The sequence below is a fragment of the Schistocerca piceifrons genome, chromosome 4, assembly GCF_021461385.2.
Source record: "Schistocerca piceifrons isolate TAMUIC-IGC-003096 chromosome 4, iqSchPice1.1, whole genome shotgun sequence".
NCBI classification, from domain to species: Eukaryota; Metazoa; Arthropoda; class Insecta; order Orthoptera; family Acrididae; genus Schistocerca; species Schistocerca piceifrons.
The window spans coordinates 646583715-646606991 of record NC_060141.1 but is presented as its reverse complement, the minus strand read 5'-3'; positions in this window follow the sequence as shown (position 1 = coordinate 646606991).

The window sequence follows — 23277 nt, the reverse complement described above, 5'->3', positions numbered from 1 at the left end:
TTGCTATCCAGGCCTTCAGCCACCCAATTTTTTTTTTTAGTTATTACTATAGGGGCCTTCAGCCGACAAATAATTTGAATTTCTTGTCAATAAGGCCTTCAGCAATGATTTCAACTTCCTTAAGATTTTTTTTAATTAGACATTGTGTCTTAACAGTCAAATTTGATAATTGTTCCTTATTGTCAGCTTTATTTGCAATTGATTCCAAATAAAGTGTAAGTCATTTTTCTCAATAAACTGAGTAACCAGTTGTAACTGGTTACGGCCCCATTCACACCGAATCCTACCTTTCTCTAATCTCCTCTGATAGTGCACACTTTGATGATAAATTCTAACCTACGAGGTGCATTCAAATTCTAAGGCCTCCCATTTTTTTTCTCCGGACTGGAAAGAGATAGAAACATGCGCATTGTTTTAAAATGAGGCCGTGTTCATTGACAATACGTCCCAGAGATTGCAGCACCGTACGGCAGATGGAATTTTACCGGCAGCGGCGAGAATGAGAACTGTTTTAAATACTTAAAATGGCGACGTTTTCCTTTACTTGAACAGCGTGCAATCATTCGTTTTCTGAATTTGCGTGGTGTGAAACCAATAGAAATTCATCGACAGTTGAAGGAGACATGTGGTGATGGAGTTATAGATGTGTCGAAAGTGCGTTCGTGGGTGCGACAGTTTAATGAAGGCAGAACATCGTGTGACAACAAACTGAAACAACCTCGGGCTCGCACAAGCCGGTCTGACGACATGATCGAGAAAGTGGAGAGAATTGGTTTGGAGGACACAATCCTGCATGACGACCTGAAAATGCGAAAAGCGTCATCAAGGTGGGTGCCACGAATGCTGACGGACGACCACATGGCTGTCAGTGTGGCATGTTGCCAAGCAATGTTGATGCGCAACGACAGCATGAATGGGACTTTCTTTTCGTCGGTTGTGACAATGGATGAGACATGGATGCCATTTTTCAATCCAGAAACAAAGCGCCAGTCAGCTCAATGGAAGCACACAGATTCACCTCCACCAAAAAAATTTCGGGTAACCGCCAGTGCTGAAAAAAATGATGGTGTCCATGTTGTGGGACAGCGGGGGCGTAATCCTTACCCATTGCGCTCCAAAGGGCACTACGGTAACAGCTGTATCCTACGAAAATGTTTTGAAGAACAAATTCCTTCCTGCACTGCAACAAAAACGTCCGGGAAGGGCTGCGCGTGTGCTGTTTCACGAAGACAACGCACCCGCACATCGAGCTAACGTTACGCAACAGTTTCTTCGTGATAACAACTTTGAAGTGATTCCTCATGCTCCCTACTCACCTGACCTGGCTCCTAGTGAGTTTTGGCTTTTTCCAACAATGAAAGACACTCTCCGTGGCCGCACATTCACCAGCCGTGCTGCTATTGCCTCAGCGATTTTCCAGTGGTCAAAACAGACTCGTAAAGAAGCCTTCGCCGCTGCCATGGAATCATGGCGTCGGCGTTGTGAAAAATGTGTATGTCTGCAGGGCGATTACGTCGAGAAGTAACGCCAGTTTCATCGATTTCGGGTGAGTAGTTAATTAGAAAAAAAATCGGAGGCTTTAGAACTTGAATGCACCTCGTACTTCATACACAGAATAGATTCTAACCGAACATAGCCCCTGAAATCCCTGGACTAACAGTACAGAACGTGTAAGGTTATATTTGTGGAAAGGGGGCAAAATAAGTTGCTGTCAGTTACACTCAACATATAAATTTTACTAGTTAAAACCACAATAACATAGGCAAGAATTAAAAACTCTCAAGGTTTTAACGAAACAGCTCTTTTGATTTGATTTAAATCGGCTGAAAGTCACATACGAAAAACCAGAGCCCAAGGCGTAAGCAAGGAATTGAGGTACAGGAATTCTTCTGGAAGTTTCATGCCTTTCAAATTTTTTTTTAAATTTCAATAAAAATAGGCTGAAGGCCACACATTAAGCAAGAACAGTTTTACGGCTTGAAGCCACAATAAAGATTTTCAGTGTTAATTTTAAATAGGCTGAAAACCCAGCTGAATGCTGCATGTCAACCAAATAATTTATAGGCTTAAAGCCGAGGAAGAAAGGCTTTCAGTTTAACAGGCTGAGGGCCTTAGCTTAAAACATTTCATGCGAACTCGGCTGAAGCCGTCATACTAAAAAAAAACAATGTTTTGACTTAAGGCATGACCAAGATTTTCGGAGAGAGCAAGAACCAGAATAAAACGAAGAGAAGTGATAGCAGTTGAGGCTTAATAGTAGGTTAAGTGAGCACGATCGGTGGGTGACGAACTTCGTAACCCTCGCAAGAAGCGCCTGACGACTCCTGTGGTGTCACCGCCAGACACCACTCTTGCTAGGTGGTAGCCTTTAAATCGGCCGCGGTCCGTTAGTATACGTCGGACCCGCGTGTCGCCACTATCAGTGATTGTAGACCGAGCGCCGCCACACGGCAGGTCTAGAGAGACTTCCTAGTACTTGCCCCAGTTGTACAACCGACTTTGCTAGCGATGGTTCACTGACAAAATACGCTCTCATTTGCAGAGACGATAGTTAGCATAGCCTTCACCTACGTCATTTGCTACGACCTAGCAAGGCGCCATTATCAGTGATGCATGTACCGTCAGACTGACGTTCACCATTAATGGATTAAAGTTAAGTATTCCACCAGCTACGTCCGTTTTACTAATGTCTAATTTCCTTGTCCTGTTCCAGACCTCACGCCAGCCTGCGTGAGCTAAAACGCGTGCCTTTCGGCTTCCTCTAGTATTCATGGGTTGGCTCTCCTGCCAACCCACAACAACTCCAACCGCGCGTGTACACCGCCAGCGGCTTTGGCCCGACTCCGCACGACGGGAACCTCCCGCAGCTCTGCGCCAACCGACCGACTGCCGCACACCGCACACCCAGAAAATAATCCACCATCCCAAAAATAGTGCCGCAGTAGTAGTATCGATACACGCTGCTGCTGCCACTCACGGAGAGAAAACAGCAGGGTTGTGGGGGTAACCGAAGAAGAAAAGAGATACGACAGGACTGCAACCAATGATTATTTAAAAAAAAGACATGACGCGAGCGAGCCACGGCTCACCTCCTTGAAACCACCGAAAAATTACGGAGGGGATCGGGCACACTGTGACCAAGTTGTCGGCCGATGTTATCGGTCAACGTCTGGCGGCAGCTCCTGACGGCTCTTTCGACGCCACTGTGAGCGCCGACTCCAATCACAGGGACGGACGTACGAAAACCTAGTGCATGAGATCGGCTGCAGTCACCGCGCACGCAGTGGCGTACTAATTTGGAAAGATCGGCCGTCCTGTGCCGACGTCGGTCGTCGTCGGAATCCACCGATGTCGGTACCACTGTGGCGGTAGCTTGAGCGGGGCGCGCAGACTGCAGACGCCTGCTGTCACTAGACTGGAGCGGTGATCTTGGCTGTTAGCGGAGCAGTGCGCTGGACTTTGCTGAGGCAGGCAAGCAGAGCTAACGCCCCCCACCCCTGGCGGGTCCACCCCTGAGTTCGGGCGAGCACAAGTTGTGCAGTCGTCGCTTTGTTCCTGGCCCGGGGCGGCCGCCACCGGCTGTTTGAACAGCGCGGCGCGGCGCCACAGCCCGATACTGCTGCCGCTGCCGCCGTATTTGCCCAAGTTTCCTCTCACCGTTTCAATATCCTCCGCCGGGCCGTGACAAGCCCGCCAACGCGCGTCGCGCCCGCACGGCACTGCGCAGCCGCCGCTTCCATTTCCGCCGCGGTCGTCTCAGCAGCCCCTCCCGCGCGATGGCAATCACGTTCGACATTCGTTCCCGGAAAATATCTCGGTTTCATTCGACAGAATAATGGGAAAGCGGGACGGCCGCCGTTCTCTCCTCACCGCGCAGTGTGACCGCCGAACTTCGCCCCCACCGGGGAATCTGTGTGGCCACTGAAATTTCAATTCGGACTGTTCGGGTCGCGGAAGAGCAGTACAAAAAACTGACAGCGATAACGGATAAAAGAAACCGATGATTCATTTGGTGTTCCTAGTCACGTACTGGACTATTTTGCAATGAGCTGTGCCCCTGCTAAACCTCATGTCTCTGCATTGGTAAAGTAATATTTTCAGCTCCCAAACATTACCTGTAGTTTGCAGTTTCTGTTCAAAAATGGCTCTCAGCGGTATGGGACTTAACATCTGAGGTCATCAGTCCCCTGGACTTAGAACTACTTAAACCTAACTAACCTAAGGACATCACACACTTCCATGCCTGAGGCAGGATTAAAACCTGTGACCGTAGCGGTCGCGCGGATCCAGAGTGTAGCGGCTAGAACCGCTCGGCCACTGTGGCCGATTAACTTTTCTATCCTGCTCTTGTAAAAACAGAGATTTCTGCTCATTTCTAATGTAGAGCGTCGATTTTCTCTTAGATGCGGATAAACAGAATGAAATTTCCTATGAAGAACTCGTAAACAAAAGCGTAAACAACTTCAAATTTTGTAGGCCCCTCAGAGAAAAAAAGAAAAAGAAAAAGAAAAAAAAACCACTCTACAGTAGACGTAAGCAGAACTCCAATCTTTCATAGAGCAGAAAAGGGGAGCTTTATGAATATTCAAGATGACATAAAGTTTACCCACACTGGGCAAAAATTCGAAACAAGATTTTAGACGATGTAATGACCCATCCAAATAAAGAAAATAAATGCTTGAAACTATGACAAAATACTTCTAAATTTTTAGATTATTAAGTATAAAAGTCAGTCTTAAAATTTTATACTCGATAAAAATCGACTTTCATGAAATTAAAAGAAGATATTATATCTGACGAGGGATAACCAGTACTCCAGCAGCGACTGACCAGCGCTGCTTCATGGCGCTAACATCACTGAGGGCCAGGCCAGTGCTGTCGTTTATATGAATGCATGGTGTCTTTTCTTTCGGAAACAACTGACACCATGTATCCATATAACTGGTTCGCCTCGATGTGCAGTGAATCCACCACGTTAAACGTGGACACACAGTTACATCCGATTCCTTCGGGAATTTCAGAATAGAGAGCAGGGAGGTAATGCAGGTACATGGCGCTAGGTGGTAATGTGGGTCGGCAGAGATATATGTATCCATACAACTGGTTCGCCTCGATGTGCAGTGAATCCACCACGTTAAACGTGGACACACAGTTACATCCGATTCCTTCGGGAATTTCAGAATAGAGAGCAGGGAGGTAATGCAGGTACATGGCGCTAGGTGGTAATGTGGGTCGGCAGAGATATATATCACATTTCCGCCTTCCATGACCACCAGCGGCGTACGTCGACCCCACATAATGCTACCCCAAAACAGCAGCGAACTTCCACCTTGCTGCACTCGCTGGACAGTGTGTCTAAGGCGTTCAGCCTGACCGGGTTGCCGCCAAACACGCTCCGACGATTGTCTGGTTGAAGGCATATGCGACACTCATCGGTGAAGAGAACCAGATGCCAATCCTCAGCGGTCGATTCGGCATGTTGTTGGGCCCATCTGGACCTCGCTGTATGGTGTCGTGGTTGCAAAGATTGACATCGCCATGGACGTCGGGAGTGAAGTTGCGCATCATGCAGCCTACTGCGCACAGTTTGAGTCGTAACACGACGTCCTGTGGCTGCACCAAAAGCATTATTCAACATGGTGGTGTTGCTATCAGGATTCCTCCGAGACATAATCTGCAGGTAGCGGTCATCCATTGCAGTAGCACTTGGGCGGCCTGAGTGAGGCATGTCATCGACAGTTCCTGTCTGTATCGCCTCATTGTCCGAACAACATCGCTTTGGTTCACTCCGAGAGGCCTGGACACTTCCCCTGTTGACAACCCTTCCTGGCACAAGGCAACAAAAATGGAAATGAGCGCATGGCACCGCTGGCCGGAAGGCCACATTCGGGGAAGTTCAGCCACCAAGTGCAAGTCTTATTTCATTCGACACCACTTGGGCGACTTGGGCGCCGGTGATGAGGATGAAATAATGATGAGAACAACACCCAGGCCACGAGTGGAGAAAATATCCAACTTTGCCCGGAATCGAAGCAGGGCCCACTTCCATGGGAAGCATGCACGTTACCACTCAGCTAAGCTGGCGGACACAAAATAACAATGCGGACGCGATCGAACCGCGGTATTGGCCGTCTAGGCATGGTTGAACTACAGACAACATGAGCCGTGTACTTCCTTTCTGGTGGAATAACTGTAACTGATCGGCTGTCGGACCCTCTCCTTCTAATAGGAGCTGCTCATGCATGGTCGTTTACGTCTCTGAACATTCATAGGGACTGTGTCTGTGAAGCAATATCCACAGTCAACGTCTATCTTCAGGAGTTCTGGGAACTGAGTGATGCAAAATATTTTTTTATTTGTGTACATTAAGTGTTTCATCTTTTTTATGCTATGATAAAGCGATCTAATACATTGTATGTGTTTAGTGTCCACTAGGCCATTACAGTGCTGGAGAGCAAAATCGAATGGCTCTGAGCACTATGGGACTTAACTACTGAGGTCATCAGTCCCCTAGAACTTAGAACTACTTAAACCTAACTAACCTAAGGACATCACACACATCCATACCCGAGGCAGGATTCGAACCTGCGACCATAGCGGTCGCGCGGTTCCAGACTGTAGAACCTAGAACCGCTCGGCCATTCCGGCCGGCCGCTGGAGACCACATCAGTGATGACTGTCTGTGATTCTCCAGGTGTCATAGTGTTTGCGTGCATACTTATGTTGCTGCAACCAAGCCCATTTCCTGACTCGTTGTAAGTAGGGTATCGACTGAACATGACAGGCGTCTACGCCAGGCTAACAGCCAGCGAGTTAACGTAGTTCAAAAACCTGTAGACATTAAAATATATGGTTTTGTTCTAGATAATGATATCATACAGCTGATTACAGGGTGGAGCCCAGTCATCACGAGGTTATATGTAAAGCCGAGAAGGCAGATGCAGGGCGAAAACAATCTCTTGCAGGATCGACTCAAAACCAGAGTCTGTATCATAGCTATAGATGGACGAAGGTAGCAGACCCCTGGTAACGTTACCACTTGATAAATACTGAGGAGTACGCTGCCGAAAGCCTAGGAAATTTTTATGGTGCTTCAAGACGATTCTAAAATTGAACCTAAGATTAATGTCTGTAGAAAGTCGTCATGGCGTTTTGGTACAGGCGTTGTTCATGAATAGTGGGCACCGAAAAGAACAGGATAAGACAAAAAACAAAAAAGACGAAGATGAGCAGAAAAATTAGAAAATGTAAAGGTGATTATTGAGAGTGGCGGAGAAGGCTTCATAGTAATTTGAATGGAGTGGGAAGACTAGCATAAAATAGCAATACTGGATGTAATCGGAACATTGATTTGATGCTGTCCTCAAGCGTATTGCAAGAAAAGATGGAAGACAGCATCAAATCATATTTCGGATTTTATTCGTCACTGCAGTCCATATTACGCTAATCTTTCAAGTTCAGTAAAATCATAAGTGGTGATCAAATGAAAGCGAGACGGATGGAAAACGAGTAAGTGAAGTTCACATTGTTCCAATAGTATTCGCCGCAACTGCTAATACATTTATCAAGACGGTCAATGCTTTCATAGAAAAATGTTTGTGCTTGCCTACCGAACCTAGATTGCATCCACATGTGCAACTCTTTGTCCGATAAGATCGACAGCCATGGCCCCACGTGCTGCCAAGATTGTATCGACAACGCTGCAGACGTTTCAATGCGAATCCGTACAGTTCAGATCCCTCCCCAAGTCGTTTCCGTATTTTGGGAGTTATGAAGAGGAGACATTCCTCGTCGTCGATTTTCCTTCGGATTTAGAGCTGGACACCTGGGCACAATCATGGCAGCTGCAAAATTTTTTCCAGAAAGGCATTGACCGTCTAGTATTAAAAGTTATGACCATTACTTTTGAAATAATAAACAGTTTACTTACTTTGTTTCCATCAGTCTCGGGTTCATTTGACTGCTCCATATAATTCTCCACAATTCTCACAATGAGTTCTAAGTTTTTTAATCTTCGTGACCATCTACAACTTTGATTTACCTCATCAATTATTTTTTCCCTTTATTAATGCTAACAGCGGCAGATAAACTATTGCCCAGACTTGGTCGAGGGCAAGGTAATTTTGAGGATGTTGGACATCCCGGAGTGCATGATAATTGGTTAAATGAGAATTAAGTCTTGAACGTAAAAAACTGGGTGGACTTTATCCCAGAAACTTTGCTGCTAAGGGGATGCAAGAAACGCCTTTGAGGCCACGAACACAATTGGGAGGGGGGGGGGGCATATTGCTCGAATGAGAGATGTGGGAGGTAGGTCTGATCGGATCAGAAGCTGGCTGCCAAGAGAGCGAGCAGTCGGTCTTGGCTCAATCTTAAAGCGTGAGCACTCGCGGCTCTGTAATTGGTTGTAGGAGGAGCCTTCGTCACACCGTCCCAAGCCTCGACGCAGCTGTGCAGTGAAATACGGTTCCACTGCACAACGAACAAACTTTGGAAAAATTAATAATTTTTTACTGAAAATAAAAGCCACTCAGTCCACCAGTCTGCCGTGCATACTGTTCATAGATGCCTCGAGAGACATTCCACTAAACTTTCTTTGTCCCTGTCTGGTAAGAATTTTTCCATCCAGTTCTTTCCTCACATATTGCTCTTGAAACTTCTTTCATGGCGTATATTTTACTAGCTTAACTTCTGCTGCTTCTTTTGCATAGACTTTGTGGCCTGCAGAGGTAGACAGTGGACCCAAATGCAGAGAATCCTGAGAATAACATGTCGCCATTATCCATCTCCGATATTTAATCATGATGTAATCAAACTAATCAGTTTAATTAGTAGGGAAATAATGATAGTTTCAGCCCAGTCTGCGTTGTTGCCAAATTTGTTCAGGATGGCGGCAATCCATGATTCCCCACCTCTTCTCCATGAGGGATCCATATGGCATTGTTGCAGTGTTGTTAGCACCTCCCTCTCCTCCCCACATCCTCTCCCTTCCCCAGTTCTCCTCTCCCCTTCCACACCTCCCCTCCGGTCCTCCAGTTGTGAACTGTCAGGAAAAAGACTCAGTCTGTGCTGAGCTACCTGGAAAAGATGGATGTAAGGTACTGTCTTGAGAACTGTGTTCATTTATTTATATATGTATTATCCTGCAGGGATAATTTACTAAATTTTGGTGGGGAAACCGAAATGAGAATTACCCTGTAGCCTTGCTGCTTGAAATTCAAATAATCAACCCTTAAAATTGTAGGGAAAAAGACTAACATGTGCTGAGCTGCTGGAGAGGAAGGACATAGAGTATTTATTTATTCATTTTTTGGTGGGAAATGACGAGATATTGGTGTTGGGGACAGAGGAGCGTAGTAAGCGTATTACATGTAAGCATAGAGGTGGGTACTGTGTCCATAGCGTTTTACATGAGGACTGGAAGAAGCTAATAATGGATGAGTGTAGGGGGATATTTTTCAGTAAATAATGTTGATGCAGCGGAATGGACTTAATTTGTATTAGACAACTCAGAAGCTACTGCTGGTGCTGGAACTGTTCGTGTTTTTTGAAATAGCCAGCCAATTCGCAGTGCAACATACTTTGTCCTATTCCGCTACTCCAGATTGAAGGAACGAGAGTTGCTCACTTAGATGTAGAAAGCTCGACTGAGGACGCTGGTAATGGATTTTGCTCGTCTTTCTAATCGCATGTGTGTGTCTATTTTCACCTTTCTGTGTGGTCTAGTCCACAATGCCACTCGAAATTGTCAGTGAACAGTCGACACTGAAAGAACTGACAGTAACTGAAATGGCAAGCACAAATGTAACCACACTCTGCTACCAGTGAAATGCCTGGGGTAGCAGGACAGAGTGGAATAGGTTGTGGAAAGGGGCCATAATAAGTTGCTGTCAGCTACACTCAACATACAAACTTTATTTATCAACACACAATATTACAACAAGGATGCAAAACATTCGAAACTTTAATCGACCTCCTCTGATTAACTTCGGATCGGCTCAAGGCCACACTCAAAATCCAAGATACAAGGCCTAAGCAAGAAAGTGAAATACAAGGTTCTTCTGGAGGTTTCATCCAAAAATATTTTCTAAATCTTCAATCTAAACAGGCTGAAGGCCTTAGCAATTTAATTTTAATGGAACTTGGCTGGAGGCCGCATATTAAGCAATAAGAAGAGTTACGATCAAAAGGCAGAAGGCCTTACCTTAAAACATGACATGCAAAATTCGGCTGAAGGCCCCATACAATAGCATAACGATCTTATGCCTTAAGGGCAAGACAAGAACATTGATTTAAGAGATATTAAAACTCAGCTGAAGACCACATATCAACAAAATATGTTTAACGGCTTAATGCGTAGAAAAAGAGTTTCAATTTAAAAGGCAGAAGGCCTTATCGTAAAACATCTCATGTAAAATTCGGCTGAAGGCTCCATACAAACGAATAACTGTCTCATGCATTAACCCTACCCCCCCCCCCCCCCTCCAGTACACTTCTTTCAGTATGCCAATGACACCGCATTCCTCGCTCTTGCTCCTACCCTCCAATGGTCCCAAACCCTTCTCCAGAATCACCTTGACCTTTTTACCGCATGGTGTAACCAGTGGCTCCTGAAAATCAATCCTTCCAAGACCCAGGCAATCATTGTAGGTCATTACACTCGCTCCTTCCGGCTCCTGGATTTCTCCCTTACCGTCTGCACCTGTCCTGTCTGCCTGTCCCCCACCCTCACCTACCTTGGCCTCACCATTGACCATCACCTCACCTGGATCCCTCATCTCCGGTCCATCCAATCCAAAGCCCACTACTGCCGCCGACTCCTCAAACTCCTCTCTGGCCAGACATGGGGGTTGCACCCCTCTACCATCCTCCACACCTACAAATCCTTAATCCGTCCCATCCTCTGTTATGCCAGTCCTGCCTGGATATCTGCCCCCCTCCCCCCAAATTCTATAAGTCCCTCCAGATCCTTGAGCATCATGCACTCCGCCTCACCTTCCGTCCCCATGCAGATCCTCTATGACCTCATTCCTTTCCCCCATCTGCTCCTATTCCTCAAACATATCCGCACAGTCTACACCTCCCGGCATCTTGATCCCCCTCACCCCCTGGTTGCTCCTCTCCTCTCCCGTCCCCAACACCTGCCACGTCTTTGCTGTTGTGTCCCCCCTACCCTCCATCTCTACACACTTCATTTCCTTTCCCAAGGTGGCTTTCATCAACTCCCCCTCCTGGATGATGCACTCTCCCCCTCCATTTATCCCTCCTGTCAACTCTGATCCTCACCTCCCCTCCTTTCCTCCGTCCTTTCCCTGGGCTCCCCCTTCCCCCCTTCCATCCTGCTGCCTCCCCACCTACCCTCTCCCTACTTCCCTTCTCCCCCCCTTCAAGTCCTTTTGTGTTCCCCTCCTTTGCCTTCCCCACCCCTGTCACATCTGCCCAGCACCCACCCCCCCCTCTTATGGGACCTCATCCTCCATCAGCTCCTGTCCCCCCTCTCCCCCACCGCTTTTCCTCTCCTTCCTCCCTCTTTATTTTCCTATTATCTGTCCAGTTTCCCCCCACCTGCTCTCGGCTGTGGTATGTCATATTTGCCAACTTTTTAGTGCAGTGTTCCAGTGAATGTTCAGTGTTGCTCGTCTTTCCAAAGTATTGCGAACAGAAACCAAGCTGTCGCTGGGTGTGAATTTTTATGTCTTTTGCGAACAGAAACCAGACTGTCGCCGTGTTTTTTAATTGTCTATTATTTTACCTGGCTGCTTCATATGTATTCTATTAGTATCATCATCCCTTTGTTCTATGTTTTAAGTTCCACGTTTTCTTTTCGCCATGTTACTATTTAAGTCTCTGATTTTATCGCCTGTTTTTTATTATTTATTATCTTCTCTTTTTAAAACAAAGTCTGTAGGTTGAAGAGCGGCATACTAAGCTGCTGCCAGCCTCCCCCCTTCGGGGGGGGGGGAATCGAAATTCAATAAAGAAAAAAAATCATGCATTAGGGGTAGGACAAGGACATTAATTAAGAGATATTGAAAGTCGGCTGAAGGCCACACATCAGCCAAATAACTAAAACACAGGCAGGGAAATTCCAGAAGGAACGCCGCTCAGAAGTTTCCAAGGATCGTCCTGAGATTGTAACACTAACGCCCGTTTACGTGAGACAGGCAGCCTGTCCAACGACTTCTTAATCTGGAGGCAACCAAACCGATAGACAGCTGACCGACCAATCAACAAAATCAGTTCCGCTCCACACAACCAGCAAACGACCACATGATTTCAATACAACGACACACAGAATGTTGGCGCCCACAACACTTCAGCTGTCGAACTACACGCTGTGCTGGACAGCAAACCCATGATGAGTAAAATACACTGCCGAAAATTGCGTCAACGTCCAGGGCAGGTAACGTCAACGGCCACAAGGCGGAAGATACCGCTGGTCAACTTCAATAACATGGAATAAATTAAGTTAAACAAGTCTTAGCCGACTTGAATACACACACGTTGTTGCTCGCGGGAATGTCTCAAAAGCGACAACCAGGATCAAACGAAGAAATGTAAACAGTTGAGGCTCGATAGTAGGTTAAGTGAGAACTTTCACGTCCAAGATCGGTGGGTGACGAACTTCGTAGCACTCGCAGGCCGCACCTCACACTCCAACCCTGCGTGCACACCGCCAGCGGCCCCGGCCAGAGTAAGCGCGACTTCCTTGCTGCTCCACGCCAACCGAACAACTGGTCACACACCGCCCAGACGGGAACTATATCCGCCACATCAAAGATAGTACAGCAGTACTAGTATCGATACACGCTGCTGCGGCCACTCATGGAGAGGACAGCAACATTGTCGAGATGACCACAGGAGAAATAAAACACAGGACTGCAACCAAGGTTTAACTCAAGACAAGCATGACTAGAGTCAGCCACGGCTCAGACAACACTACCTCAAAAGATCTCGGCAGGAGAGAGTGGAGGCTGCTGCACACATTTTCACCTAAATCTTTGGGTACAGACTAAGCAGGTTAAAACAGCCTTACTTCCAGTGTTGTCTCTACTTCTCCCTTCCTTCCTACCGCCCCCCCCCCCCTCCCCACGCCCATAGATAGGGATACAAGGTTTCCAGACCTGTTCTAACGTGTCACTAATGGTAGACAAAGAGATCCATCTTCCAACAGTGATGTATTGCTTCCAGTGTGCAGAAATCAGTCACAGATGGACGAAAGCGTCAGGAACAGGGCGCTCCTTCGAGCTATTAAACTTATTTCTCAGAAAGACTGCCCCCTCTGGAACAACTTCGAAAAGTACCTCATTATCCGTCACAGATGAAGAAGTGGCCGATCAACTTCGGTGTGTTTTCCAAAGTTCTGGATGTGCCAGCGCTGTTTGAGAGTGGTCCTCGACTAAGTAAAGTCAGTTTCATGTACGAAAAACAATGAAATATGAAATAATACGTCCACGCAAATGAGATACACACCTATGTTTATCTTAGTTGTCTCACTGTGCGCCAGTCTACCTGCTCTGTGCTAGACAGGTGGAGAAGTTTCGGACGCTCCACTGTACTGAGTAACAGCTGCGCGTGTGTGCGTATACACAAGTTTCTCAGCAGCTATACATTTGTGGAGGGAAGGTAGGGGGAGAGGTACGACTGGTTCTAAGCTGCTTAGTCTGTGTCCACACCTCGAGGTGAACACAAGTGTAGCTGCTTTCCTTCCCTCCTCGCAAGATCTTTTGGGGTCGGTTATTGCAGTACTTTTGTCATTATAGTGATTTTTCGCAATTCCCAGTCCGTGTGTTACTTTGTGCTCCATTGTTTGCAAGAAGTGTTTTTCTTGAGACATTTTCTATGTGTAAGTAGAGCAGTGAAGCACATTCCGTCAGTCGTGGTAACATGTATTGTCCTTCCTACACTTCAGTGATAGTTTGCTGTCCTATCTCTTTGTGCCAGTTATGTGTGTGCGTGTACAAGTTCCTCTCTAGCTACACACTTGTAGATCATAAGGAGCCTACTTTTGCTGACTGACACAAGTCAGTTCTTTCGAAAGCGACGGTATGACAGTTTCCATACAATTTTGAGTGATATTGTGGACTAGTGCACGCATCAAGATGAACAGACACACACATGCGATTGGAAAGAGGAACAAAACCTGTTTCAAGTATCTTCAGTTGAACTCCAACTAACGGTGTTCCCCAACTGCCGTTTCCTTGGTATAAATGTAGAAATCTCGCTAGTTTCTACATCTACATCCATACTCCGCAAGCCACCTGACGGTGTGTGGCGGAGGGTACCTTGAGTACCTCTATCGGTTCTCCCTTCTATTCCAGTCTCGTATTGTTCGTGGAAAGAAGGATTGTCGGTATGCTTCTGTGTGGGCTCTAATCTCTCTGATTTTATCCTCATGGTCTCTTCGCGAGATATACGTAGGAGGGAGCAATATACTGCTTGACTTTTCGGTGAAGGTATGTTCTCGAAACTTCAACAAAAGCCCGTACCGAGCTACTAAGCGTCTCTCCTGCAGAGTCTTCCACTGGAGTTTATCCATCATCTCCGTAACGCTTTCGCGATTTCCTGTAACGAAGTGCGCTGCTCTCCGTTGGATCTTCTCTATCTCTTCTATCAACCCTATCTGGTACGGATCCCACACTGCTGAGCGGTATTCAAGCAGTGGGCGAACAAGCGTACTGTAACCTACTTCCTTTGTTTTCGGATTGCATTTCCCTAGGGTTCTTCCAATGAATCTCAATCTGGCATCTGCTTTACCAACAATCAACTTTAGATGATCATTCCATTTTAAATCACTCCTAATGCGTACTCCCAGATAATTTATGGAATTAACTGCTTCAGTTGCTGACCTGCTATATTGTAGCTAAATGATAAGGATCTATCTTTCTATGTATTTGCAGCACATTACACTTGTCTACATTGAGATTCAGTTGCCATTCCCTGCAGATCCTCCTGCATTTCAGTACAATTTTCCAATGTTACAACCTCTCGATATACCGCTCCATCATCCGCAAAAAGCCTCAGTGAACTTCCGATGTCGTCCACAAGGTCATTTAAGTATATTGTGAATAGCAACGGTCCTACGACACTCCCCTGCGGCGCACCTGAAATCACTCTTACTTCGGAAGACTTCTCTCCATTGAGAATGACATGCTGCTTTCTGTTATCTAGGAACTCTTCAATCCAATCACACAATTGGTCTGATAGTCCATATGCTCTTACTTTGTTCATTAATCGACTGTGGGGAACTGTATCGAACGCCTTGCGGAAGTCAAGAAACACGGCATCTACGTGTGAACCCGTGTCTATGGCCCTCTGAGCCTCGTGGACGAATAGCGCGAGCTGGGTTTCAAACGGTCGTCTTTTTAGAAACCCATGCTGATTCCTACAGAGTAGATTACCGAGCGAGGTGGCGCAGTGGTTAGACACTGGACTCGCATTCGGGAGGACGACGGTTCAATACCGCGTCCAGCCATCCTGATTTAGGTTTTCCGTGATTTCCCTACATCACTCCAGGCAAATGCCGGGATGGTTCCTCTGAAAGGGCACGGCCGACTTCCTTCCCCATCCTTCCCTAATCCGATGAGACCCATGACCTCGCTGTCTGGTCTCCTTCCCCAAACAACCCACCCCAACCCTCCCACAGAGTAGATTTCTAGTTTCCAGAAAAGTCATTATACTCGAACATAATACGTGTTCCAAAATTCTACAACTGATCGACGTTAGAGATATAGGTCTATAGTTTTGCCCATCTGTTCGACGTCCTTTCTTGAAAACGGGGATGACCTGTGCCCATTTCCAATCCTTTGGAGCGCTACGCCCTTCTAGAGACCTACGGTACACCGCTGCAAGACAAATCGAACTGCTATCCCATCAGGTCCAGCGGCCTTTCCTCTTTTGAGCGATTTTAATTGTTTCTCTATACCTCTGTCGTCTATTTCGATATCTACCATTTTGTCATCCTTGCGACAATCTAGAGAAGGAACTACAGTGCAGTCTTCCTCTGTGAAACAGCTTTGGAAAAAGACATTTAGTATTTCGGCCTTTAGTCTGTCATCCTCTGTTTCAGTATCATTTTGGTCACAGAGCGTCTGGACATTTTGTTTTGATCCACCTACCGCTTTGACATAAGACCAAAATTTCTTAGTATGTTCTGCCAAGCCAGTACATAGAACTTTACTTTCGAATTCATTGAACGCCTCTCGCATAGCCCTCCTCACACTACATTTCGCTTCGCGTAATTTTTGTTTGTCTGCAAGGCTTTGGCTATGTTTATGTTTGCTGTGAAGTTCCCTTTGCTTCCGCAGCAGTTTGCTAACTCGGTTGTTGTACCACGGTGGCTCTTTTCCATCTCTTACGATCTTGCTTGGCACATACTCATGTAACGCATGTTGTACGATGGTTTTGAACTTTGTCCACTGATCCTCAACACTATCTGTACTTGAGACAAAACTTTTGTGTTGAGCCGTCAGGTACTCCGTAATCAATTTTTTGTCACTTTTGCTAGACAGAAAAATCTTCCTACCTTTTTTAATATTTCTATTTACGGCTGAAATCATCAATGCAATAACCGCTTTATAATCGCTGATTCCCTGTTCTGCGTTAACTGTTTCAAATAGTTCGGTTCTGTTTGTCACCAGAAGGTCTAATATGTTATCACCACGAGTCGGTTCTCTGTTTAACTGCTCAAGGTAGTTTTCAGATAAAGCACTTACAAAAATTTCACTGGATTCTTTGTCCCTGCCACCCGTTATGAACGTTTGAGTCTCCCAGTCTATACCCGGCAAATTAAAATCTCCACCCAGAACTATAACATGGAGGGGAAATCTACTCGAAATATTTTACAAATTATCCTTCAGGTGCTCAGCCACAGCAGCTGCTGAGCCAGGGGGCCTATAGAGACATCCAATTACCATGTCTGAGCCTGCTTTAACCGTGACCTTCACCCAAATTATTTCACATTTCGGATTTCCGTCAATTTTCTTCGATACTATTGGACTTCTTAAGGCTATAAACACGCCTCCCCCTTCACTGTCCAGCCTGTCTGCGATATACATTCCATTCCAAACATAGTTCTGACGACGACAGTGGAGGCAGCCATCGAAAGTTAACGATGTAATATGAATCTGATGCGGCAAGGTAATCAAGAATATTTCATCGACAGACTCCGTCATGAAGTACACTGGTGTCCAAAATTAAAGCAACAGGCCACTGTTTCGCCGTTCTGTGTCTAATTCACGATATAATCATACAAACTGTCAACAGACGTCCGTACGATCCTGTTGTGCACGGAATATAGCATTCCAGTAAGGAATATAGCATTCCAGTAAGCGAACAACCATGTCAACGATGACGTCGGGGCACCTATCAAACGGGATCGTATTTTCCGGGTGGTCCAAATCCACAATCGCTTTGTACACAATCATAGACGGAGTCTTTTGGCACAGTGAAGACGCCTACCAAACTCTCTGAGGCGGAGGGCCATAGAAAGAATGGAAGAAGGACAGTCGCAAATTGATGTAGTCTGATTGCTTAACGTGAATCGTTCTATTGTTTTACGGATGTGACGACAGTTTATAGAGACCGGAACTGTATCCCAAAGACCAGAGTAGGGCCGAGGACGTTTGATATCAGAAGGAGAGTACAGTTATTTGGCTGTAAGGGAACGACAGCCGCCTAAGACTGCACGACAACTGGCATCTGACCTCGCAGCACCCACTGGACGTGTTGTATCGAGGCAAACGGTGTACAGAAGGCTTCTGCAGAGTTACCTTTATTGCCGGATAAACATTCAACATGTGTGTGCGTGTGGGAAGAAGTGGCTGTCCCACGTAGCACGAAAGAAGTTCTGAATCCTACAAACACATCACCAATGCCATGCACCTGAAAATGGCCAAAGTTCAAAACTGGCTAGTGTTTGTGTGTGTGTGTGTGTGTGTGTGTGTGTGTGTGTGTGTGTGTGTGTGTGTGTGTGTGTGTGTACTTCTGACGCGTCTTAGCAGAAGTGAACGTCTAGAGTGTAGTCGTCAACATACCACCTGGCCGCTTGGACAGTGGGCCAATGTTCTTTCCACAGATGAGTACGTATTTGGTCTCGACGGATTCGCATCTGGAGGGAGCGTGGAACACGATTTCGGGACCCAAACTTTGTAGAAAGAGCCTGATATCGAGGATGAGAGCATGAATTACGTTGACCACTCGAACACTTCTTCATGAACTTATACAGTTGAATCAGCAAAGTTTAACTGCTATCAGATCTCGTGACAGCATCTTCAGACCTCACGACGGGTTTTTTCGAGGCGCTGTGCACTCAAATCTCTTACTGGTGAGCGATAATGCTTGACCTCATAGAGTATGGGTGGTTGATATTTTACTGGAAACTAAAGAATTTGCACGCAAGGCGTGACCTGCTCGCTTTCCTGATTTGAGTCCCATGGGGCAAGTCTGGGATCCACTAGGGACACGGGTTGTATCATGTTAGCAACCACCAACCACTCTCCGAGACGTGCGAGCAGCTCTGCAAGAAGAATGGGCGCTGTTGCCTTAACATGAGATTGATGGCATCATTTACAGCACGCTCAATCGTTGTCAGGCCTATACTGATGCCAGAGATTCTCACACCCCATACTGAGCACATTAATCCGTTGTCGGAATGTATGTATAAATCCGTTAAGTTGGAAAAATCGAAGAACATATTTGTCTACCGTTACGCACGTTGCAACTGTTTACGTTCTGTATCCTTTGCATTGGTTCTACATTACTATCACCTGTTCATAGTCTTTTGTGACAAAGTTAACGTAAATTTGCAAAATTTCCTCTTGTTGCTTTCATTTTGGACACCTGTGTACTTCGTAGCACCAGTTACTTTTTTGTTTAACACACTAGAATTCGATGAATAGTGTGAAGCCTGCATATGTAAGTTACGCGGCCGTACATTGGGGCATAGCAACCACTACTCTGATTTAGTATAAATTAGGAACCTCGAATTACATCACTACAGCCTCCAGCGGCTTATTTAGCGGGTACATAATCGTCCATGTCTCACATCACATCCTTTGATCTACACCACATGTCACTTCAAAATCGAATGCGTGATTAATTTAAAACTTCTCTTAGGCGAGCGCCAATATGTCGTCCGTGACGACCCAACTTTGTCACGTTGTCTGAAATATGAAACTTTTTTCCCTGTGTTTAATCGGGGTGAATTATTAAATTCGCGTCGCTGTTCTCCTCGAGTTCCTGCAGAGGACAAGTTAGGTGGTACCGAGAAATACCTCGGGCGTATCGCGGACGCTGCGCGTCGTTATTTAGGTAAGGAAGAGTGGTGGTCCTGCCCCTGACTCGTGTTCCTTTCGCGACTTCTCCGGCTCCGGGAGACAAGGCAGTAATTGCTAATTTTGCGAATGCCGTACCCAGCACCGGCAACGTTATTATAATTTGAAATTAGCTCGGTCGCATTTTCGGCGAGAGTGCACTTTTTCAGAGCCGCTCCAGCGTGCTGTCCTTGCCGTGTGACGCTAACCCACCAGACCGGCCATTCGCCTTCGTTTTTCATTTCTTTTTGCGAGCTCCGTTTTAATGAGAAGTGAGAGTAGCAGCTTATTCTGTTCGTCATCGCGGGAACATTGTGAAACAATGGCCACTTCATCCAAGAAAAAGTTTAGAGGGGGCGTGTGGAAGACAGAGATGAAAGAAGAAAAGTGAGAGCTTCGACTTTCGCCCGAAAGCAACTGCAACGGACCTTGCGGAGCTCTGGGTAACTACGAGGTAAGCGACGTCGGAATGTACTCGCTGGTACGCGTAACCAGGTGGTCTCATCTTCGTGGACGTCATAAAGTGCGGCTTTGCTTTCTTTCTAAAATGTACGCTTTTCGTATTATTTTCATTTCTCACTTACTTTACCTCTAGTTATACAATGATAAGAGATATGTGTATAAAATATACAAATATTAGGTGGTTATGAAAGAACAGTGAAGAATGCAAGTTTAGTAACCACGAGATACAGTTTTCTAAAATAGATTTTTTAGTACACTATGCTCAGATACAATAAGGATGTTTCGCGTTCACCAGAAATTTTGCAGTTTCTAATGGTTGGTTGCAATGTACAAAGGCCAGTTTCTTATCATTGTCATTAGACGAGTACGCAACTAAGAATCAACACATTACAGCTAAACAGCAGAGGCTAAGAAAGAGTGGTATTTATTCTGGAATATTCCAGAGATTTAACAGAAAAAATCTTTTTCAGTAGAATAAAAACTGTGTTCCACAAGGAAAGCCTAAAATAAGACTACAGTCGCTTAGCATTTTCTTGGTTTTACCTTTGTAGGAAACTATGAAATATTTAAATTCACTTTCAATACTTTCCGTTGATCATAACTTTGGAGGAACTACAGTAGTACAACCACCATGGGAAACATCAGTACAATGCACATACTCGTTTACCATAAATTACCACATCTGCAATAAAAGATTTTTGTTTTTGTTTTCAGATGTAGGGCCACAGCCTCAGTGCAACTTGTCAATGCTGAAATCGTTCTAGAAAGTACAGTAAACTGTCAGTTTTACTGTGTAAGATTCCTTTGTTGCACAATGTGCACAACATTACTGCGCAGCTTTGTCATTTAACTAATGAATTTGCAAGGGTCAGTAGTGCTCCTACTCAGTGTCGCATAACGTAAACTTGGAAGCAGGTAGTGATATGGAACGCCATATATATAAACATTCAACATGTGTGTGCGTGTGGGAACAAGTGTCTCTCCCCACATAGCTCGAAATAGGTTTTGAATCCTACAACCGCATCACCAATGCCATAAACCCGAAAACGACCAAAGTCCAAAACTAGACAGTAATTGTATATATATATATAGTATGATCTTTTTCTAATAATATATATATATATATATATATATACACTCCTGGAAATGGAAAAAAGAACACATTGACACCGATGTGTCAGACCCGCCATACTTGCTCCGGACACTGCGAGAGGGCTGTACAAGCAATGATCACACGCACGGCACAGCGGACACACCAGGAACCGCGGTGTTGGCCGTCGAATGCGCTAGCTGCGCAGCATTTGTGCACCGCCGCCGTCAGTGTCAGTCAGCTTGCCGTGGCATACGGAGCTCCATCGCAGTCTTTAACACTGGTAGCATGCCGTGACAGCGTGGACGTGAACCGTATGTGCAGTTGACGGACGGAGGGCGTATAGTGGGCATGCGGGAGGCCGGGTGGACGTACCGCCGAATTGCTCAACACGTGGGGCGTGAGGTCTCCACAGTACATCGATGTTGTCGCCACTGGTCGGCGGAAGGTGCACGTGCCCGTCGACCTGGGACTGGACCGCAGCGACGCACAGATGCACGCCAAGACCGTAGGATCCTACGCAGTGCCGTAGGGGACCGCACCGCCACTTCCCAGCAAATTAGGGACACTGTTGCTCCTGGGGTATCGGCGAGGACCATTCGCAACCACCTCCATGAAGCTGGGCTACGGTCCCGCACACCGTTAGGCCGTCTTCCGCTCACGCCCCAACATCGTGCAGCCCGCCTCCAGTGGTGTCGCGACAGGCGTGAATGGAGGGACGAATGGAGACGTGTCGTCTTCAGCGATGAGAGTCGCTTCTGCCTTGGTGCCAATGATGGTCGTATGCGTGTTTGGCGCCGTGCAGGTGAGCGCTACAATCAGGACTGCATACGACCGAGGCACACAGGGCCAACACCCGGCATCATGGTGTGGGGAGCGATCTCCTACACTGGCCGTACACCACTGGTGATCGTCGAGGGGACACTGAATAGTGCACGGTACATCCAAACCGTCATCGAACCCATCGTTCTACCATTCCTAGACCGGCAAGGGAACTTGCTGTTCCAACAGGACAATGCACGTCCGCATGTATCCCGTGCCACCCAACGTGCTCTAGAAGGTGTAAGTCAACTACCCTGGCCAGCAAGATCTCCGGATCTGTCCCCCATTGAGCATGTTTGGGACTGGATGAAGCGTCGTCTCACGCGGTCTGCACGTCCAGCACGAACGCTGGTCCAACTGAGGCGCCAGGTGGAAATGGCATGGCAAGCCGTTCCACAGGACTACATCCAGCATCTCTACGATCGTCTCCATGGGAGAATAGCAGCCTGCATTGCTGCGAAAGGTGGATATACACTGTACTAGTGCCGACATTGTGCATGCTCTGTTGCCTGTGTCTATGAGCCTGTGGTTCTGTCAGTGTGATCATGTGATGTATCTGACCCCAGGAATGTGTCAATAAAGTTTCCCCTTCCTGGGACAATGAATTCACGGTGTTCTTATTTCAATTTCCAGGAGTGTATATGATTAGAAAAACATCATACAATATATACTGAGAACAAATGCACAATTTTGAGAAATAGAATTTTCATTAAAGAACACAAAGTAGACATTAGCTTACCAGTAGTTGTTCCTGATTACATGTATTTTTGCTGGGACATTTGGTAGCAAGGTAACTGTGTACTATTACTTGCATAGTTTTAAGCCCAGTGACATATTGTACTGTGTGTTATAATGTTTTTGCTTCTAATGAGGTGATGATGTAAAATTCTGTGTAAGATTTCAAAGTACTGTACTGTAAGACAATTTGACTCCAGTATATAAATGCATGCACCGTATGGGACGAATAAAGTAGGTTAAGACAATCATTAAAATGGCGAATAATCTGACATATTTTTCAGCGTGTAAGTAAACTGTCCTCAAATTTGTTCTTAGATACCATCATTCTCATTGCTTATATCTGCAACAAAACCATTTTATGGGATTCCGAACTGCTTAATCAGGAGATAGGGCCATAGCTATCGGTGGGTCCAAATAATGAATGCTAGACGAGTTTCAAAGAATCCACGTCAGTAGTGTAGCACACCGACTTCGTATCACACAACAGCATCAGTTGCACTTTTATTTTCAGTCTCCGCAATCGTCCTTTTTTTGGATTTAGGCAGAGGTCTGCAATCTGAAGACATGTCAACAGGCTTAGATGTTCTTCAGATGTCTTCAGAAGAGCAACGATGTGATGTAGATAGCAAAGAAAAGTCGTCTATTGAAAACGTCCATACCCTCTAAGGTGGCTCGAGCATATGGAGTCCAAATGGGATAAATTCACAGATGATATCAGCCTTTCTGATTACAGTCTTCTGTCGGTCAGTCACATCAACCTCAAATTGCAAGTATGTCCACAGTTGCGAAAAACTTTGCCACTTTAAAAGAGCCTAGGATGTCATCAGTGTGTGGCAATACACTAATATTTTT